Here is a 20,530-nt window from a genome sequence, read left to right as displayed (position 1 = left end):
GGACTAGTCAGCCCTTCTCCCTCTGAGGGGCCAAAATGTATCTATGTTACAGTATCCAGAGGACTATTGAATGACTGATAGATACTGAAACAGGTTCACTGAGGAAAACTCTGATCTCTGTGGTAACTGTTCTCTGATGCTATCCATATGGATGGATGGATGATCTCTGTGGTAACTGTTCACTGAGCAGAACTCTGATGCTATCTATATGGTTGGCTGATCTCTGTGGTAACTGTTCACTGAGCAGAACTCTGATGCTATCTATATGGATGGCTGATCTCTGTGGTAACTGTTCACTGAGGACAACTCTGATGCTATCTATATGGATGGCTGATCTCTGTGGTAACTGTTCACTGAGCAGAACTCTGATGCTATCTATATGGATGGCTGATCTCTGTGGTAACTGTTCACTGAGGACAACTCTGATGCTATCTATATGGATGGCTGATCTCTGTGGTAACTGTTCACTGAGGAGAACTCTGATGCTATCTATATGGATGGCTGATCTCTGTGGTAACTTGTGTCTGGACAGCTCTAAAACAGGTTTTCTTGTCATTTCAGGAATTCTGTCTTATTTACATAAGTCTCATCCCCACACAAGCCTTTAACTGCTGTGACATCCTGTTTAGGTTGGGCCTTGGTCGTCAGGTTATTCTGGTAACTCGGTATCGTTTGATTGACCAATGGTTGGTTTTGGGTTGAAAGGTTACATCTTCAGATGTTATAAATGGAATGAAATGCCTTTGTTCTCTCTCGTATCCAGTCCATGGAAGAAGGTTATGTGATCAATTCTCATTTTCTAGGCCTCCGGTCTAGTAAGCGTCTCTTTGTTCATTTTTATTTTTACCTTTATTTAACTAGGCAAGTCAGTTAAGAACAAATTCTTATTTTCAATGACTGCCTAGGGACAGCGGGTTAACTGCCTGTTCAGAATGACAGATTTCATGCTTTGTCTGTGGGTTAACTGCCTGTTCAGAACGACAGATTTCATGCTTTGTCTTGTAAGTTAACCTTAGGATCTGTATGCGTAGAATAAAGCCTTGTAATGCATTGTAACTTAAGTTTATGCCTTGTATGTGAATCCATTCATTTTACGAAGTAATTCAATACATTTGTATTTAGACATTTATTCATTGCCTATTACTGTAACTCAACTATGGTGTTCTTGCCTATTGCTAAATAATCTTTCTGGAGTCAGATAAACATTTTAATAGGCTAATTGCTTAGTCTTATTAGGAGTCGCATGTGATGCATTGATACATATTATGCCCGCGACACACAACCCTGCATCCTCTCCATCACACAATTAATGTTTACACAATCCAAAAATGGCCCATTTTCTAAATCGCAATCTGGGTCAGGTGGGCATCATATGAAAGCTTGTTCTATTGCCAACATGACTAGCTAAGTTATCAAATAAGATCTTACGGTGTTTCATGAGGCAATTCAGAGAAATGTAATTTTGGTGCACATAGAAAGGACTCATGAGTGCATTCAGGCATTTTCTTCACAATACACAAACAGGCTCATTCTGTTCAGAACAACCCAGGGTATGACTCCATGTCGACTTGCAACTGCACATCAAACCTCGTGATCATAAACGTTGACATTTGTGTATGACATGAGTTTCATGACTTGGAAAAGTGAAGTGCACATTTGGACTCGTTGAGATTTAGAATAAATTCCCACGTCTCATCTTTCATAATACATTGTCCTCTTCATTTACAGCATTCCCCTCACTCGGACAACCAAAACGTTCCCCACTTACCAGGAGGGATGGGGCAACTTCTTGTCACACGAGTTGCTCAGGTTCAGAACCTCAGTCAGCATAAAACCCACACAGCACAGTGAAGCACAGAGCCTGAGCTCTGACATCATGTGTAGCATTACTATTCAGCCACTGCGTTCAGACTTAGGTGCTTATTAGTGCCCAAATCTGCCATTTTCAACCCATGTACGAGTGTAAAGGCTACATGCTTTGAACCAGCAAAACAGTGCTTTAGCTTAGTTAAGTGTCAATGACTGACTGTACCCTGACACACACGCACACCTCATAAAAATGACATTGCATACATCGCCAGGGTGTTGACTGCTAAAGCTTATCCTGCGACGGCAGGCTGATGCCCATGGTTTTATGGCATACATTGCCAAGGTGTTGACTGCTAAAGCTTATCCTGCTACGCCAGGCTGATGCCCATGGTTTTATGGCATACATCTCGATGGTATAGTTCCAATCCTGATATCATGTGATTCTGTTAATTACAGAGAGAGAGTGGGTGTGAACTGCCAGTTAGTTCATGTTGCCTGCTGTGGTAACTATGGCGGTGTGTTATTATGGTCGGTCAGTCACCCACACACAGCGACCAGTGGTAGCAGTCCTCTTTTCTCAGACCCCGGTGACCCGGGATACCCAAAGAGAGAGACTGAGGCTAAAATGTGTTACTAGAGAGTGGACAGACAGACAATGCCTATGCACAGTGTTGCAGGGTTGGCTCTAATGTTTATTTAATAATAATAATGTTTCATTGTCACACACTGGACAGGTGCAGTGAAATGTGTTGTTTTACAGGGTCAACCATCGTAGTACGGCGCCCCTGGAGCAAATGAGGGTTTCCTTGTTTAAGGGCACATCGACAGATTTTTCACCTTGTCGGCTTGGGTATTTGAACCAGCGACCGTTTGGTTAATGCCCTGCTGACGTTGCTATGCTCCACACACTAGCTGCATCTGTAATGTGTAGATAACAGGTTATAGCCTTGCTGGTCGGGTATGCCCCCCCCCCCCCCCCCCCCAAAAGAAGTTATTTCACGGTTTGACTGGCCTCTCCCGGTTTGACTGTGTCTTTGTCTCCATGCCAACCTCTTACGTCACCGTTTCCTTGCTGCATGCCACCTTTGAACCTTTGAAATCTGTTGTCTGGTTTTGGCAGGCTCTGCTTGTTTTCTCGATAAATGACTCTACAGCTATGGACAATTTGTGAGTTGGCTGGGTTTCAGCTAAAATCTGTTCATGCAGGGCCTAAATCGACTGCTTCTTTAAAGGTTTTGGAATCCGGTTTCCTGACTGTAAAACCCTGAGGCTTGCAAAATCCATCCAAGTAAAGGAAATGACTAGCAGAAATATTCTGTCTGTGATGCAAAGTTTTAAAATGTTTCATTATCTGTTGTGAATTTGAGTTGTGTAGTTTCCTTGATGACTCAGGGTCAGTTTGTACCCCTCTTCCTGCATAGCTTGCCTCTCCAGGCTTTTTAGTGACCCCGCCCGAGTTTCCTGCAAGGCAGCTCAAAAAATACCTGTGTTTCTTAGAAATGCTTTTCATTTGTGTGTGTGTGTGCTTTTATTTGTCCTGTGTGCCAGACTGGTCTCCTAGACTACATGTAACATAGGAAGCGTTAATCCAGGACACTGAAATTAGTATGCTATGTTGTATAACATGGAAGGTTACTTAATGCCTGTTCGAAAGCTTTAGCATTTTAGATAATTATCAACTTTGCAATGACTTACTACTTTTTAGCTATTTTGCAACTACTTAGCATTAGCTAACCCTATCCTTAACCCTTCCCCTAACCTTAACCCTACTCCTAACCTTAACCCCTTAGCCCCACAAATTCGTAACATATCAAACATTTAGCAAATTCGTAACATATCATACGAAATGGAGTTTCTCAAAATTACGTACAGAATAATACGAAATGCTCTGAGACTACGTTGTGTGTGTGTGTAGGCGTGTACGTGTGTGTGCGTGCGTGTGTGTGTACATAGCAAGCCACTTCCTTCCAAGCTGCCATTTTGGCTTAACAATGGAAGGCAGCAATGCAGCATCCTGCTCATAGCATCATTTGAATCCTGATTTGTGTAAACTCAAAAGGGGTGTGTGTGTGTGTGTGTGTGTCAGTCAGCGCTCATGTCATGAGCATGGTGGTGTGTAGCAGGGTGCTTTGCATTTTGGCAAACGCGAATGGAGGCAAAAACCATGTCTGGCTGTCAGTCTGTCTTGTTGACCTCCAGTCCGTGTGTAGCTGGTTGGTAGGGACTAGAGAATGACCATTGAGGGTAATGTCTAACTCATTAACTTTGTTGGTCAGTGAGGCAGCACTTTAGAGCCAACTAACTACAAACAACTATTTGGGATTTATAATGCCTAATTTAATTAATCTGCTTAACAATACCATTCAGTCCATCCAAATCCAGTCCGTTTCATCCATAGTCTGAACGGTCTCCTTTCGTGTCACATCTGAGGTGAAAGAATTGGACAGGTGATTGTACACAGTGTACAAAACATTATGAACGCCTGCTCTGTCCATCAACTGACCAGCTAAATCCAGGTGAAAGATCCCTTATTGATGTCACTTGTTAAATCCACTTCAATCAGTGTCGATGAAGGGGAGGAGACAGGTTCAAGAAGGATTTTCAAGAAGGGGGTGTAACTCAATATTTAGGAAGGTGTTCTTAATGTTTTGCACACTGTATATTTCATCCACCATATTTCTTTAATGTGTTTTTCCATCAGTCAAGGTGAAGACGATGAGGAGAGGAAGCCTCCAACCATTAAGATGCCTCATCCTATATAGTGTATAAAGTCCTTTATTCTCCATGATGTTAACACACTATCCCAGATGAATAATGATACTGCTATTTTCTCTTGACACTTTTTTTAGACCCGGCTGCCTGTGTGGTTGCCATAATGGTGAGGACCGGGTTTGGACCTAGGTTAACATACTGTGTACCTTGACGTGTGTTTTTATTGCATATTTAGGTATTTCTGGGTCTGTAGGATGTGCTCTTACAGTGGCTCCACTTTAGAGCAGGACTGTGCATCTCCAGTCTTTGAGGCCAATAGTGAGGCAAATGTATTTTCTTTGATCAATTCAGTTGGCTTCTTAGGGAAAATGTCCAGTCACTAGTTAATTCACTAGTTAATTCACTAGTTAATTCACTAGTTAAGTCACTAGTTCATTTGAACCCTAATTGTAACCCTAAACCAAACCCCTAAGCTTAAATTAACCTTTGTCCTTCTGGGGACCTGGACAATTGAGAATTTTCCTTGTTTTACTATCCTTGTGGGGACTTTTGAGGAAGTCACACACCCACAGTGCAGACTTTCCATAGATTGAATGTCTCCTCTTTAGACCATGATACCTACTGTCTGTCTCTGACGCATGTCATTTTCTTGTGTTTTTTAAATGTATTTTTATTTTACCTCTATTTAACTAGGCAAGTCAGTTAAGAACAAATTAAGGTCCCCAAGACCTTGATCAGACCGAAACACTTCCTTTGTATATCTTTGTCGTCACAGTAACAGCAAACATTTTTCTTCCAGCCGCAGTGCTTTGTGTGTGTGTGTGTGTGTGTGTGTGACTGCAGGTTCCTCCCCAAGAGAACCAAATGGAAAAGACAGAGTTATTCTGTGCCTGGTGCATACGTCCAAACCCACTTAATCAGTCCCCATGCGTTTGGAATAAGTTAATGCTCTGCTGTGAAGGGAGTTGAATATATGTTTGGAATTAAATTGATTACGCCAAGTGTGGTTAGATCTGATTTCTCATTTTGCATATTAGTAGGCCTATTCATTCATATCTGCCAAATGGCCATTTCAAAAGAACAAGCAATTTGTCAAAGTGACATGGCCACACATGGGTAATCAAACCGTGAAAGCTCTATGAATTGAGTACTTTTCATTTGTTCCATGGAAACCAGTTGACTGCCCTCTAGAGTGTTAGGTCGGTGGGCCTATGTCTTTCTGCCCTAACTGCTATTGGACCCATTGTTTTAAGCGTGTGTAAGGTGAGGCCCAAGGACATGTGATGCTATATTAACAAAGGAATTTGGTTAAACACTATAATGTGAGTTCATTGCACCTATCGAGTCTCTCTCAACCACCAGAAATCCTTTTATAGCCTTTCATTGACCGTGTGTTCCTTCCTTTACGAAAGCACGCACACATACACACATTCACACTATCTCTACTGCAATTTCTCTTTCTCTCACTCACAACTTAATGAGCATAATCTTGTGTGGTTACCATGGGACACAGTACTCTCTCTCGAGAGGCTATTAAGCAGGGCTAAAATAGTTGAGAAACTCACTTCCTCACTGATATGGCAAGGACAACTTATCTAGTTATCTATAGCAATCTGTTGGCACATTATCAATGATGCCCCTCCCCCCACTCATTGTAGGCTAATAAAGATGATGTATGTGGAAACTTCTGTCTAATTTACTGTGGGCCAATAAAGTGGCTGATAGATCAATGATGTCACGGACTCCTCCTAGATACACACTAACAGTCACACCTCTCATAAATAAATGGACCCTTCCATCATGTTGTGAGAACTTCAGAAATACAAACTAGTGTCTGCAGGTTTTTGTTTTTTCCTCTCAACTAATCCCTAAACAACCAGGTGAGTGAAGTTCCTTACTAATTAATGACTAATTTATCAATCAAGTACAAGGGAGGAGCGACAACCCACGGACACTTGGCCCTCCGTGGAAAGAGTTTGACACCTGTGTACTATTGCATGGCAGCTTCCTCACTGAAAGTATAGGCAGCACCTCTAGTTCACCATTGTCATATTGTTTCAGCACAACATCCTGTCTCTATCCACCTCTGACGTAGATTAGTTCCCCCTAGTGACTACACTAGCAAAACCACATGATCCTACTCCAAAACATGTCAACTTCTTCTGTCACTCAGATTCAGATTTATTTCATTTAGATGTGTTGTCCTCTAATCTTGGGTGGGTTGTTTTATTAGGTGTGTGAGGATGGGGGTAGTTTGGAGTAAGGGAGATGGACACTAATCATCAGTGTAACCTGAGGGACACGAGAATAATCTCTTTGTTTTCCGCGGCCCGTCCCTCCCCTTGTTATTGATACTGCTGCCGTGGTTACGCTGGTCTTGTGCTGCTGGCACACAGCAGCTGGTGGTAATGGAATCACTTGTTAATGTCAACAACATGACCACAACATGAACAGCCCAGTTATCTCATCTCATAGGGACCAGGGGGATGATGATGATGATGATGATGATGACATTGTTTGTTATGCTGGTGAGGACAATGTTGTTACGACAAATACTGTAATGATGGTGAAGACAATTTTAACAAGGTACCCGTTCCACTTTGCCATTGCAACAGATCCTGTTGTTGACCATGCCGTCTCAGTCATCTGCTGTTCAGGAACTCCTGTGTTTTCCTGTTGTCTGTTCCCCATGGTACCATGTATAAAGAGAGTCTTGTTAGAGCTGTCCTGTAAATCCTCTAGAGGGGAGTTGTTAATAATTTGGGAGTAGCTAGCTGGTCATGCCCAGACCTGGTCGTGCTCTGACCCAACCCCAAGTGAATTAGGGCTAATTATGAAAGGTTGTTGTGGCAGTGCTGGTTTGGCTTGCTCAGATAAGAACCTGTCATAGTAGACTAGATGTAGTTTGGGAAACCGGTATCTTTCTGCAATTCTACCCATTTATTCTATTCAGGGTTATGTTAACATAACCTTCTAGCTAATAAGCTAACTCCAAATATATTTTAGCTATTAGCAGCTTTTTAGCTGGTTAAACAAAGGTTAGCCATGTGTTGGCAAAAACGTCAAGCAAGCTAACCAGCAGCCAGTACTGGTACTTGCTGCGACTGGTACTTGCTGCGACTGGTACTTGCTGCGACTGGTACTTGCTGCGACTGGTACTTGCTGGTGGTTTTACAACGCCAACGTCAGATACTCAGTGAGTGTAATAAACTCAATATTAGTTGAGAAATATAGTTGACATCATTAGAAAGAAGATATTCCATTATTTTCTACTGTAAGTATGTAATTCACAATTTGTTTATTCTGTTGCTAGTGATATTCATTTTCGAGGACCCCCTGCAATACCCCCACAGACACATAGATGGCCGTGGACCCCATGTTGAATACCCCTGATTTAGAACAATCTTTAGGGAAATGAATAAGGATTAAGACTGCTTAGGGACTGATGCCCTTTTGAGCTATTTACATCAGCTGTTACATCAAATGTAGTATACCCAGCTCAATCATAAATGATTTAAAGTCAGTTCTAGTCTGGAGCTGTGGATGTATTTTTGCATTTAGTAGTGGTCATGTATTTTTGCATTTAGTAGTGGTCATGTATTTTTGCATTTAGTAGTGGTCATGTATTTTTACATTTAGTAGTGGTCATGTATTTTTGCATTTAGTAGTGGTCATGTATTTTTGCATTTAGTGGTGGTCATGTATTTTTGCATTTAGTAGTGGTCATGTATTTTTGCATTTAGTAGTGGTCATGTATTTTTGCATTTAGCAGTGGTCATGTATTTTTGCATTTAGCAGTGGTCATGTATTTTTGCAGACGCTCTTATGCAGAGCAACTTACAATTGGTGGATTCATTATTTATGTAGCTAGTTAGCTGAAGTTTTTTTTTATAGGCTTGTAGTAGCTTCTGCAGCATTTATCTAACTTCTGGTCCTGTTTTCAGTCTAGCAGTATAGGGTTTTTCTGTATCTTGCGGTTGTATGTCTGTACTTGCTAGCTTCTTCCGCTCTTTATGTAGTGTTAGTGGAGTGTGCTGTGGCCTATTTGTTCAGTGAACAGTAGCAACCCTCAGCTGTGAGGAGACCTCGCCCTTCTTCTGCTGAGAAAGAGCGGGAGATGTAGAGAACGAGGAGGGTGTGTGTATGTTTTTTTTTTTGTTTTTTTTTTGTGTGTTTGCTTGTGTGCGCGTGTGTGTGTTTTGTAATGTGTGTGTGTGTGTGTGGCTTTTCTGAGCCATAGTGAGCTACTGCAATAACACTACTGCTCTGGACAGCTGCCAAATAAAAGTGCAGTGTAGACTCTGCCTGCAGAGGAGGGGGGTTGGACAGTGGGATAAGGGGTGAGGCTGAGGATGCTGTAGGAATGAATCACTGCTCTGTAGCGTGGTCTGACAGGGAAACTCACCTCCCTGAGACGATGAGACTGAATGCTGCCTGGGAGGGGCACAAATAGAATTCATATGTGTGTGTGTGTGTGTGTGTGTGTGTCAGTTGCAGGGTATTGGGTTAACCAGCTTTAGGGGATTACAGTGTGCAGACAGTGTCATTTAGGGATGAGCAGGGTGTGCCTGTGAAACAGATGAAGAAGGGATTGGGAGGTGGAGGGATGGATGGAGGAATGGAGGGGACAGGCAGGAAAGAATAGTTGTGAAAGTGTTTCTGTGAGGTGGGAGAGACGTGGGCTTATCTCTTTTTAAAATCCTACCTAATAGTATCCACCCATTTTTCTATCTTTGCTCTCTCTCTCACCCTTCTTCACCTGAGAAATAAACTGGGCTCTGTCCTCTTCTCGTAGGATATCGCTTCACTAACCCACTCTGAAAGAAACAATGAGCGTCTTGTTCTACCGTCTGCCTGCTCTGTTTACCACAGCAAGGATACAGCCAACAGTGGAAGAGAGGAGCGAAAGAGTAAAGAGAAAGGCAACAGTTTTCTGTCCCTCAGTTCATTGTCCAGTGTTATTCTACAGTAAAAGTGAGAATGTGTTCCTGGTACTCTAGTTTTGTATTTATGTTATTCTCTTCATCTGGTCCCCATGTTTCTCTGCAATGTTGTGTGGCTCAGCTCTGTGTGCAGGATGACTCAGGAGGTGCACACACACACACACACACACACACACACACACACACACACACACACACACACACACACACACACACACAGGGGACAGAAGAGCAGATGGAGGAGCAGAGTGGCCGGTGTGAGACAGAACATGAACTCTAGCCGGCCCCCTGCTCTCCCTGCTGGCTTATGTCCTCAATAGTATGTGTGCCATATTGTGTGTGCTCACTTCTCTTCCCATCCCTCCTGAACCAGCCAGCTTTTTACCATCAGAATAGCCTCAATTCGTTGGTGCATGGACTCTACAAGGTGTCGAAAGCTTTCCACAGGGATGCTGGCCCATGTTGACTACAATGCTTCCCACAGTCGTGTCAAGTTGGCTGGATGTCCTTTGGGTGGTGGACCACTCTCGATACACACGGGAAACTGAAAAACCCAGCAGCATTGCAGTTCTTGACACAAACGGGTGCACCTGGGATCTACTACCATACCATGTTCAAAGGCACTTTCAGCTTCTGAATGGCACACATACACAATCCATGTCTCAATTCTCTCCAGGCCTAAAAATCCTTCTTTAACCTGTCTCCTCCCCTTCATCTACACTGATTGAAGTGGATTTAGCAGGTGACATCAATACAGGATCATAGCTTTTACCTGGATTTACCTGGTCAGTCTGTCATGGAAAGAGCAGGTGTTCCTAATATTTTGTACACTGTGTAGCTCTTCCCCCCCCACATCTCCTTTAAGCGTTCTTAATTAAATGCAAACCTGCCAGTGAGGTTACTTATGATAAAAACCAACTCCACGCTTAGATACTGTAGCTAGATGTCACTTTCATTTGCCTATCACACTTTTGCATTATGTCAATTCTACATTGCAGAAGTTGTGTTAGAAGTTCTGTTGTCACGCCCACGTACTTCGTAATTCATAGAACACTGATGTGCAATGTTCCAAACTGATTTTTGGATATGTATGCAATTTGTCATCTGGGCTGTTCAGTGACCTATAGTGTTAACACTGTATCATTTCAACACCCCCCCCCCTTAGGGCTAGTACACCTGCTGACACTGACATGGATAAAGAATGTGAATGACCGTTTTTAGATAATGATTGTGTTTGTATTTCTTCCCATACGGGGGTGTTGTGCGTGTGTTGCTCACTATTGTCAGTGAATGATTCATATCTACCAGTAAGGACGATTGATGGGTTTCTGGGGAAGTACTGTCCCTAGTTTCTTAGTACAGATGACTCACTGCTGCTCACAGGTTAGTTTCATTATTTATTTGTGTCTCGTGTTTAGGGCTTTTGGGTTGACTCTGATGATTGTCCTAATTAGTGCCAGAGCTAATTTGGTGACTAATGGTATGGCATTAATGTTGTTGATCTTACTCGGTAGCTGTTCGGATTGAAGGGATCCCTAAAACGCATCTCTCGCTTACCGTTTCTGTTTGACAATAGCCTACATTTAATGAGGAGTTGATGAGGATGTTGCATGAATAGTGTGTAGTCCCTGGCTTGTATCAGGCTTGGCCTGGTGCTGAATTGGGAGAGGGGGTGGAGAGGTACGGAAGAGGAAGCTTTGTGTGTTGACTCTAGCAGGAAGTGGGCACGGTGCCAAATAGCACTGTGGTAAGTGATGTCATCATGGAACACAGACTGGAGAGCAGTTCCTCTCAAAGGGAGAATGAACAGATTTCTCTCTTTCATCTCAATCCCTCTAAGATGAGAGAGCAAGGGATGCGGAAGAGAGGAATTTGTTAGTGCGGGAAATCATAAGATTGAAATGTGGCTGGAAGGGGAAACTCCACAGACATCCGGCCCTTTATTCAGCGTAAAGTGTGTGAGTGTGGTCATGAATCAGATATTTATTTGTGTCTGACAGAGAGAGGAATTCATTCCCGCTTCTAGCAGCCGTGTGTGTGTGTGTGTGTGTGTGTGTGTGTGTGGAGGTGTCTACAGAGTGGCCCCTTGGGAAAGACAAACACATGCAGCTGATAATTTAAGGTTATGTAATCTCCGGCAACCAGATGGATGGGGAGCGCGAAGGATGGAGGGAAGAGGAGATGAAGAAAGAAAGAGAGAGGGGTAAGAGGGAGAGAGATATGATGGAGAAAGAAATTACAAAGGGGGGGAGAGGGAGGAGAGAGAGGGGTAAGAGGGAGATGAGAGAGAGAGAGAGGAGGGAGATGAGAGAGAGAGAGAGAGAGAGAGAGGGGTAAGAGGGAGAGAGATACAAGGGGGTAAGAGGGAGATTTTATTTTTTGTTGTTGAAAGGAATGCGGGTCAATACAGCACAAAGAAGAGATGAGAGAAATAGAGCGAGTGATCAAGATGAAAGAGTGAGAGAAATAACACGGAGGGGGGAGAGGGGGAGATGGGGAGGAGGGCATGGGAGAGAGGGGGGACATGAAAGGAAGGGCATGAGAGAGCGAGAGAGGGCATGGGAGAGGGATAGTACAAAACTAGGGTAGAGATAGGAAAAAAGAAGGAATGTGACAAATAACCACTTTTTTGTAGACCAGTTAAATATTGAAAGTGCATGCAAAGCCAGTCATTCTATGCTTTCTGGAAGTGTTTGTGCATGTGTAAATATTGATGACCGTATAATCAGTAAAACAGAAACAGTTACATAGATGTAGGGCTTCCATATGCAGTGCCTTTTTTTTTTTACACATTTTGTTACGTTACAGCCTTATTCTAAAATTGCTGAGTTAAAAAAAAAATATATATATACACACAATACCCAATAATGATAAATAATAATGACAATAATGACAAAGTGAAAAGTTTTTGGGTATAAATAGAAATACCTTATTTCCTATGAGACTTCAAATTGAGCTCAGGTGCATCCTGTTATCAGTGATCGTCCATTTTTCAACAACTTGATTGGAGTCCACCTGTGGTAAATTAAATTGATTGGACATGATTTGGAAAGGCATAACTGTCTGTATAAGGTCCCACTGAGACAGGATTGAGTCGAGGTACAGATCTTGGGAAGGGTACCAAAAAATGTCTGCAGCGTTGAATGTCCCCAAGAACACAGTGGCCTCCGTTCTTAAATGGAAGAAGTTTGGAACCACCAAGACTCTTCCTAAAGCTGGCCGCCCGGCCAAACTGAGCAATTGGGGGTGGTAGCTTGGCAAGATGGAAGCAAGACAGCAAGCTTGGAGTTTGCCAAAAGACTCTCAGACCATGAGAAATTAATGATGAAACCAAGATTGAACTCTTTGGCTTGAATGCCAAGCGTCACGTCTGGAGGAAACCTGGCACCATCCCTACGGTGAAGCATGGTGGTGGCAGCACCATGCTGTGGGGATGTCAGGATAGAGGGAAAGGTGAACGGAGCAAAGTACAGTGATCCTTGATGAAAACCTGCTCCAGAGCACTCAGGACCTCAGACTGGGGCGACGGTTCACCTTCCAACAGGATAACAACCCTATCGCACAACCAAGACAATGCAGGAGTGGCTTTGGGACACGTCTCTGAATGTCCTTGAGGGGCCCAGCTAGAGCCCGGACTTGAACCCAATCGAACATCTCTGGAGAGACCTGAAAATAACTGTGCAGCAACCCTCCCCTTCAACCTGACAGAGCTTGAGAGGATCTGCAGAGAAGAATGGGAGAAACTCTCAATACAGGTGTGCCAAGCTTGTAGCATCACATCCAAGAAGACTTGAGGCTGTAATCACTGCCAAAGGCGCTTCAACAAAGTATTGAGTAAAGGGTCTGAATACTTATATCCTTTTTTTTTTTTTTTTTGCAAACATTTTGCTTTGTCATTGTGTGTAAAAATAAAAAATAAATAAATAATAATAATAATAATAATAATAATAATAATAATAATAATAATAATAATAATAATAATTAAAAAAAAATCAATTTTAGAATAAGGCTGTAAAGTAACAATATGTGGAAAATGTCAAGGGGTCTGAATACTTTCCGAATATACCGTACAGTCGTGGCCAAAAGTTTTGAGAATGACACATTCATTTCCACAGTTTCAAAAGGGGTCAAATGCTTTTATTGACAATTACATGAAGTTGATGCAAAGAGTCAATATTTGCAGTGTTAACCCTTCTTTTTCAAACCTCTGCAATCCGCCCTGGCATGCTGTCAATTAACTTCTGGGCCACATCCTGACTGATGGCAGCCCATTCTTGCATAATCGATGCTTGGAGTTTGTCAGAATTTGTGGGGTTTTATTTGTCCACCTGCCTCTTGAGGATTGACCACAAGTTCTCAATGGGATTAAGGTCTGGGGAGTTTCCTGGCCATGGAACCAAAATATTGATTTTGTTCCCCGAGCCACTTAGTTATCACTTCTGCGTTATGGCAAGGTGCTCCATCATGCTGGAAAAGGCATTGTTTGTCACCAAACTGTTCCTGGATGGTTGGGAGAAGTTGCTCTCGGAGGATGTGTTGGTACCATTCTTTATTCATGGCTGTGTTCTTAGGCAAAATTGTGAGGGAGCCCAATCCCTTGGCTGAGAAGCAACCCCACACATGAATGGTGTCAGGATGCTTTACTGTTGGCATGACACAGGACTGATGGTAGTGCTCACCTGGTCTTCTCCGGACAAGCTTTTTTCCAGATGCCCCAAACAATCAAAGGGGATTCATCAGAGAAAATTACTTTACCTCAGTCCTCAGCGGTCCAATCCCTGTACCTTTTGCAGAATATCAGTCTGTCCCTGATGTTTTTCCGGGAGAGAAGTGGCTTCTTTGCTGCCCTTCTTGACACCAGGCCATCCTCCAAAAGTCTTCACCTCACTGTGCGTGCAGATGCACTCACACCTGCCTGCTGCCATTCCTGTGCAAGCTCTGTAGTGGTGGTGCCCCGATCCCGCAGCTGAATCAACTTTAGGAGACGGTCCTGGCGCTTGCTGGACTTTCTTGGGCGCCCTGAAACCTTCTTCACAACAATTGAACCACTCTCCTTGAAGTTCCTGATGATCCAATAAATGGTTGATTTAGGTGCAATCTTACTGGCAGCAGTATCCTTGCCTGTGAAGCCCTTTTTGTGCAAAGCAATGATGACGGCACATGTTTCCTGACCATGATTGACAGAGGAAGAACAATGATTCCAAGCACCACCCTCCTTTTGAATCTTCCAGTCTGTTATTCGAACTCAATCAGCATGACAGAGTGATCTCCAGCCTTGTCCTCGTCAACACTCACACCTGTGTTAACGAGCGAATCAAAACTTTTGGCCACGACTGTATATTGTACTTGTTTGCTTTCGGCTAACTGTATCTAAGGAATGCGTTTCTCTCAAACAATGGCTCTGATTTCCTTAGAAATGCCAGTCTGCAGACTGTATACAGAAACCCACAAGTGCACAAATATGTAAAGTGTGTGTGCTTGTGTGCGCACACTGGTCAGGAAAGAGTGTATTTTAAGTCTGTATGAATGGCAACCCTTCTAGGCCCACATAACAAAACACAGCCATCTTGATGGTAAGTTTGACCTACAGGTAAGAGATACATCTTCCATGTACACAAGTCGTCCTTCTGCAGACAGTGTGTGTGTCTTGATCTATTATGCTCTTACAGTATTGTGCAGTTTTGTGCTTTTGAGGTTTTGAAAGTGTGTGTGTGTGTGTGTGTGTGTGTGTGTATTTCTTGAGTTAGAAAATATGTATTTAACTAAGTGTCACTCCAGTCACAATACAAAACACAGATTTTAGTTTTTAAGTACCACTCAGAGTTTTGAGACAATCCTAGTCAAACATGGTTCAGGGCTTTCTTTGACGTTATCTATAATACATCATCTTTACATTGGTATCATTATAATACATCAGGTAATCTCTCTCTCATACATATATATATCTCATCTACTGTACATATGTGTTTCTCTCAGATAGATAGATATATCTATCTCACACACACACACACACACACACACAGTTGAAGTCGGAAGTTTACATACACCTTAGCCAAATACATTTAAACTCAGTTTTACACTTCCAGACATTTAATCCTAAAAATCCTAGGCCGTCATTGAAAATAAGAATGTGTTCTTAACTGACTTGCCTGGTTAAATGAAGGTATATAAAAAAAATATATATATCAAAATATAAATATTAAAATCTGCAAATCGGCGCCCAAAAATACAGATTTCCGATTGTTATGGCCATTCCGATTAATCGGTCGACATTTGTACCGGTTTCCTCCAGCATCTTCAAGGTCCTTTGCTGTTGTTCTGGGATTGATTTATACTTTTTGCACCAAACTCAATCTCTTGGAGACAGAACGCGTCTCCTTCCTGAGTGATATGACGGCTGCCTGGTCCCATGGTGTTTATACTTGCGCACTATTGTTTGTACAGATGAACGTGGTACCTTCAGGCGTTTGGAAATTGCTCCCAAGGACGAACCAGACTTGTGGAGATCTACAATTTTTATTCTGTGGTCTTGGCTGACTCCTTTTGATTTTCCCATGATGTCAAGCAAAGAGGCACTAGGTTTGAAGGTAGGCCTTGAAATACATCCCCAGGTACACCACCTTCAGAAGCTTCTAAAGCCATGACATCATTTTCTGGAATTTTCCAAGCTGTTTAAAGGCACAGTCAACTTCGTGTATGTAAACTTTTGACCCACTGGAATTGTGAGACAGTGAAATATTCTGTCTGTAAACAATTGTTGGAAAAATGACTTGTCTCACGCACAAAGTAGACGTCTTGCCAAAACTATAGTTTGTTAACAAGAAATGTGTGGAGTGGTTGAAAAATTAGTTTTAATGACTCCAACCCAAGTGTATGTAAACTTCCGACTTCGTGTGTGTGTGTGTGTGTGTGTGTGTGTGTGTGTATATCTATCGAAACACATGTACAGTAGATTACATTACATTAAAGCACTTGTGAAGAAACGTCTCTGTTGGAGGATGAGGTGGCAGGCGTTGGCGCAGGCATTTATTGTTACCTGATAAAAGTTGACAATTTATTATTTTCATCTAGACCATTAAAATAATTGTTTTAGTTGCCGAGAAAGATCATCCCTAATGTTGTTGTATGACATACACAGTAAAGCAAGGCTTGACCCTGTTTCAATGGATCCATTGTTACAGAAAGTACAGATCGGTTTATGTAAGGGAGGGTTTGTGTATCGACCAGTCTTGATAGCGAGAGGGGCCCCTTCACATCTAAATTTAGCAAAATGAAGTGTGGGTGCGTGTGTGTGTGTGTGTGTGTGTGTGTGAAGCATGTCGATCTCGGACTGCCTTCAGGCTTCTCGGCATCACTTACTGTGGTCAAGCTGGGCTAGCGGTTCCAGAGAGGACATCCAATAATAGTTTAGCATCAACGGGAACCTTTCACCTGCAACAGCACCTCCTAATGATGCTAGAACACTACTCTATGGTCCATCATCGACATACTCTCTGATCTATAGCAGCAATCATCATTGACATACTCTCTGATCTATAGCAGCAATCATCATTGACATACTCTCTGATCTATAGCAGCAATCATCATTGACATACTCTGATCTATAGCAGCAATCATCATTGACATACTCTCTGATCTATAGCAGCAATCATCATTGACATACTCTCTGATCTATAGCAGCAATCATCATTGACATACTCTCTGATCTATAGCAGCAATCATCATTGACATACTCTCTGATCTATAGCAGCAATCATCATCGATATACTCTCTGATCTATAGCAGCAATCATCATCGACATACTCTCTGATCTATAGCAGCAATCATAATCGACATACTCTCTGATCTATAGCAGCAATCATCATTGACATACTCTCTGATCTATAGCAGCAATCATCATCGACATACTCTCTGATCTATAGCAGCAATCATCATTGACATACTCTCTGATCTATAGCAGCAATCATCATTGACATACTCTCTGATCTATAGCAGCAATCATCATTGACATACTCTCTGATCTATAGCAGCAATCATCATTGACATACTCTCTGATCTATAGCAGCAATCATCATTGACATACTCTCTGATCTATAGCAGCAATCATCATTGACATACTCTCTGATCTATAGCAGCAATCATCATCGACATACTCTGATCTATAGCAGCAATCATCATCGACATACTCTCTGATCTATAGCAGCAATCATCATTGACATACTCTCTGATCTATAGCAGCAATCATCATTGACATACTCTCTGATCTATAGCAGCAATCATCATTGACATACTCTCTGATCTATAGCAGCAATCATCATCGACATACTCTCTGATCTATAGCAGCAATCATCATTGACATACTCTCTGATCTATAGCAGCAATCATAATCGACATACTCTCTGATCTATAGCAGCAATCATCATCGACATACTCTCTGATCTATAGCAGCAATCAATCTTCATAATTGTTCGTTTTTTGTTGTAATTATTTGCGGTCCAATTGAATCGCTTAATGGTTTAAAGGCCCAGTGTAGTCAAACTTTGATGTTTCTGTGTTTTTTATATATATATATATATACTTCCGCACTAAGGTTGTAATAATAGTGTGGAAATTATGATAATGCCTTTTTGGTGTTAGAGCTGTTTGAAAACACTGCCTGAAATTTCAGCCTGTTTTGGTAATTGGTAGACCAATAAGAGTTCCAAACCTCTCTGCCAATAACAGCTATCTCTCTTTCTTTGTATTTTGTGTTTGTAGGTCCTCAGGCTCTGTTGCAGGTATGTGGGAAGTGCTGATATTGGCTGATGGTAAAAAATGACAGTTTTTCAGAGTGACAGCTTTAAAGCCTTAGTCTTGTATGTGTGTGTGTTCCTATTGTAAACCTGGCCTTTCAGCTCTTATCAGACAGCCAGCAGGATCATCTCCTATTGCTGTGTGTGTGTGTGTGTGTGTGAGTGCTATTGGTCAATATTGCCTTCATAGCAGTATTTTGTGGCCGTGTTCTTGTAAGCCAGTTAACATTCTTTCAGTCATTTAATCTCTGCAGATGACCAAGGAGAATTCACATGTATTAGATGGAAATACAGCCGAGCAGATATTAAACGTCACATCATGCAGCATCTGCAGGGCCCATATTCACAAAGCATCTCAGAGTAGTGATGATCTAGGATCAGGTCATCCTTCTCCATATAATCATAATCATTATGATCGAAAAGACCAAACTGATACTAGCCTTCCATCAAATGATTGAAATGACCAAACCCTGCATAGCCAGCAGTAGGATGCCAGTTGGGATGGCTGCTAGCTTACCAGAGCCCTCTTCCTTTACAGCTTCACATTCATCACTGATGGTTGTCATGGTGGAACGTTGAAACATGACAGAAAATGTACAGAGGGGGAGAGAGAAGAGGATAGGATAAAGGGAAGCGAGGTAGGGGTGAGCTTGGCATGAGAACAGTGTGTTTTTACAGAGCTCTGGAGAACAAGGTCGACCAAGGTCTCCCATCAAGCTTAGAAGGGTTCAGTGCTGGCCATGTGAGAAGGGTTTTACTGGACAGGTCTCAGATGGACTCATCCAAAAGATTTACTGTCTTTGTTGCTTACCCAGAAGGAGCATTACTCAGATGATTCGATCATTATGGACTCCCCACACACACACACACAGACCGTGACTTGTCTGTGAGCTCCGAGATGGGCTCAGGCATAACATGAGTTGGCATCGACACAGAGTGACGAGTGGGTGCCTGCATGTGGAAAGTGTGTGAGTTGGAGTATTTCAGTGCCTGTAGGCTATATCAAATACTGTCAGCCTCTGTCATTTCTCACCATATGGAGGGAGTGGGTGTATCAGAAGGACTGGGATAAGGCTGTGTGTCTTTGAATGAAATGTTTCACTAGATAAAGCCTTTCCAATTGGTACATACGTACACACACACATGCTTCTATATAGACGGTGTACACCCAAACACAATACACTTCATGCTCACACATAATGCATGTTCTCACACCTGTGTGTGTGTGTGTGTGTGTGTGTGTGTGTGTGTGTGTGTGTGTGTGTGTGTGTGTGTGTGTGTACACACACACACACACACACACACACACACACACACACACACACACACACACACAGGAAATGCTACATTGATGTGGATACGTATGCAGAGTATTTTATTGGAATCTCAGCTATGTTTATGTGTTCTGCAGAAATAAGAGGAGAACATTACAGACCACCAATAACTGAATTAGTCTCTCTAGTTCTGCAACCAAGGCCTTTGGCCCTTTTGACCATTGGTCTCTACCAATGTGAATGTCATGGTAATAGAATTACTGATAAATCACATTTCATGGAGTTACACACATACACAATCCATGCTCACGATAGCATGCATGTAAGGCAGTGTACACACACATACACACACACACACACACACACACAAAGAAAGCGAGTGTTTTGCGGAATGCTGCTGGGAATGGGATATTGGTTGATGAGATTAATCAAGAGATATGAAACGCACACTGAGACAAAGCTCCTCTTGGCTCAAAGGCTCATTGTCCTCGACTTTATCAGGTTGGCCTTGTGACTCAGCTAACGAGTGACACACACACACACACACACACACACACACACACCGTACATACACTAATACACAGCGATGCGGACATAGACACAGCTTTGTAGGAATCAGTCAGTTGTAGTGGTCCTACCCTTCCCTTCCACTGTTGTAGTCTCTCAGGCAACAGTCTAATGAACAATGGGCAGTGCTCCACTTAGCACCACTCTGCTAATTACTGGCTATGACATGGATACATGTAGACCATGGGTATATTGTTTACTAAAGGAGTATTACATGTATAGACAGCTGTCCAGCAGATATTATTATAAATACTGAACATATGGTCTTTGTAATGCCGTGGTTGATTGTGCTATTAATCTACATTGAGTGTAACATGATGTACAAAGCATGCTCTTTCCATGACAGACTGACCAGGTGACTCCAGTGAAAGATATGTCTTATTGATGTCACCTGTTAAATCTACTTCAATCAGTGTAGATGAAGGGGAGGAGA

At 42.4% G+C, this 20,530-nt stretch overlaps 1 protein-coding gene across 2 annotated transcripts in view; it reads left to right on the top strand.

The window, feature by feature from the left end:
- The window catches only part of b4galt5 (UDP-Gal:betaGlcNAc beta 1,4- galactosyltransferase, polypeptide 5), a 48,535-nt gene that overhangs the window by 11,138 nt on the left and 16,867 nt on the right, over positions 1-20,530 (top strand). Inside the window, exon 1 of one of the 2 annotated variants that reach the window (XM_036947534.1) lies at positions 6,383-6,401. The exons of the other annotated variant lie outside the window; for it this stretch is intronic. The gene's annotated coding sequence lies outside the window, so the exon portion shown is untranslated. Of the gene's footprint in view, positions 1-6,382; positions 6,402-20,530 lie in introns of those variants that run through there. 2 annotated transcript variants of the gene reach the window in all.

Source organism: Oncorhynchus mykiss, chromosome 16 (assembly GCF_013265735.2).
Source record: "Oncorhynchus mykiss isolate Arlee chromosome 16, USDA_OmykA_1.1, whole genome shotgun sequence".
In the NCBI taxonomy this organism is placed as follows: domain Eukaryota; kingdom Metazoa; phylum Chordata; class Actinopteri; order Salmoniformes; family Salmonidae; genus Oncorhynchus; species Oncorhynchus mykiss.
This window is presented reverse-complemented; position numbering and strand designations above follow the sequence as displayed.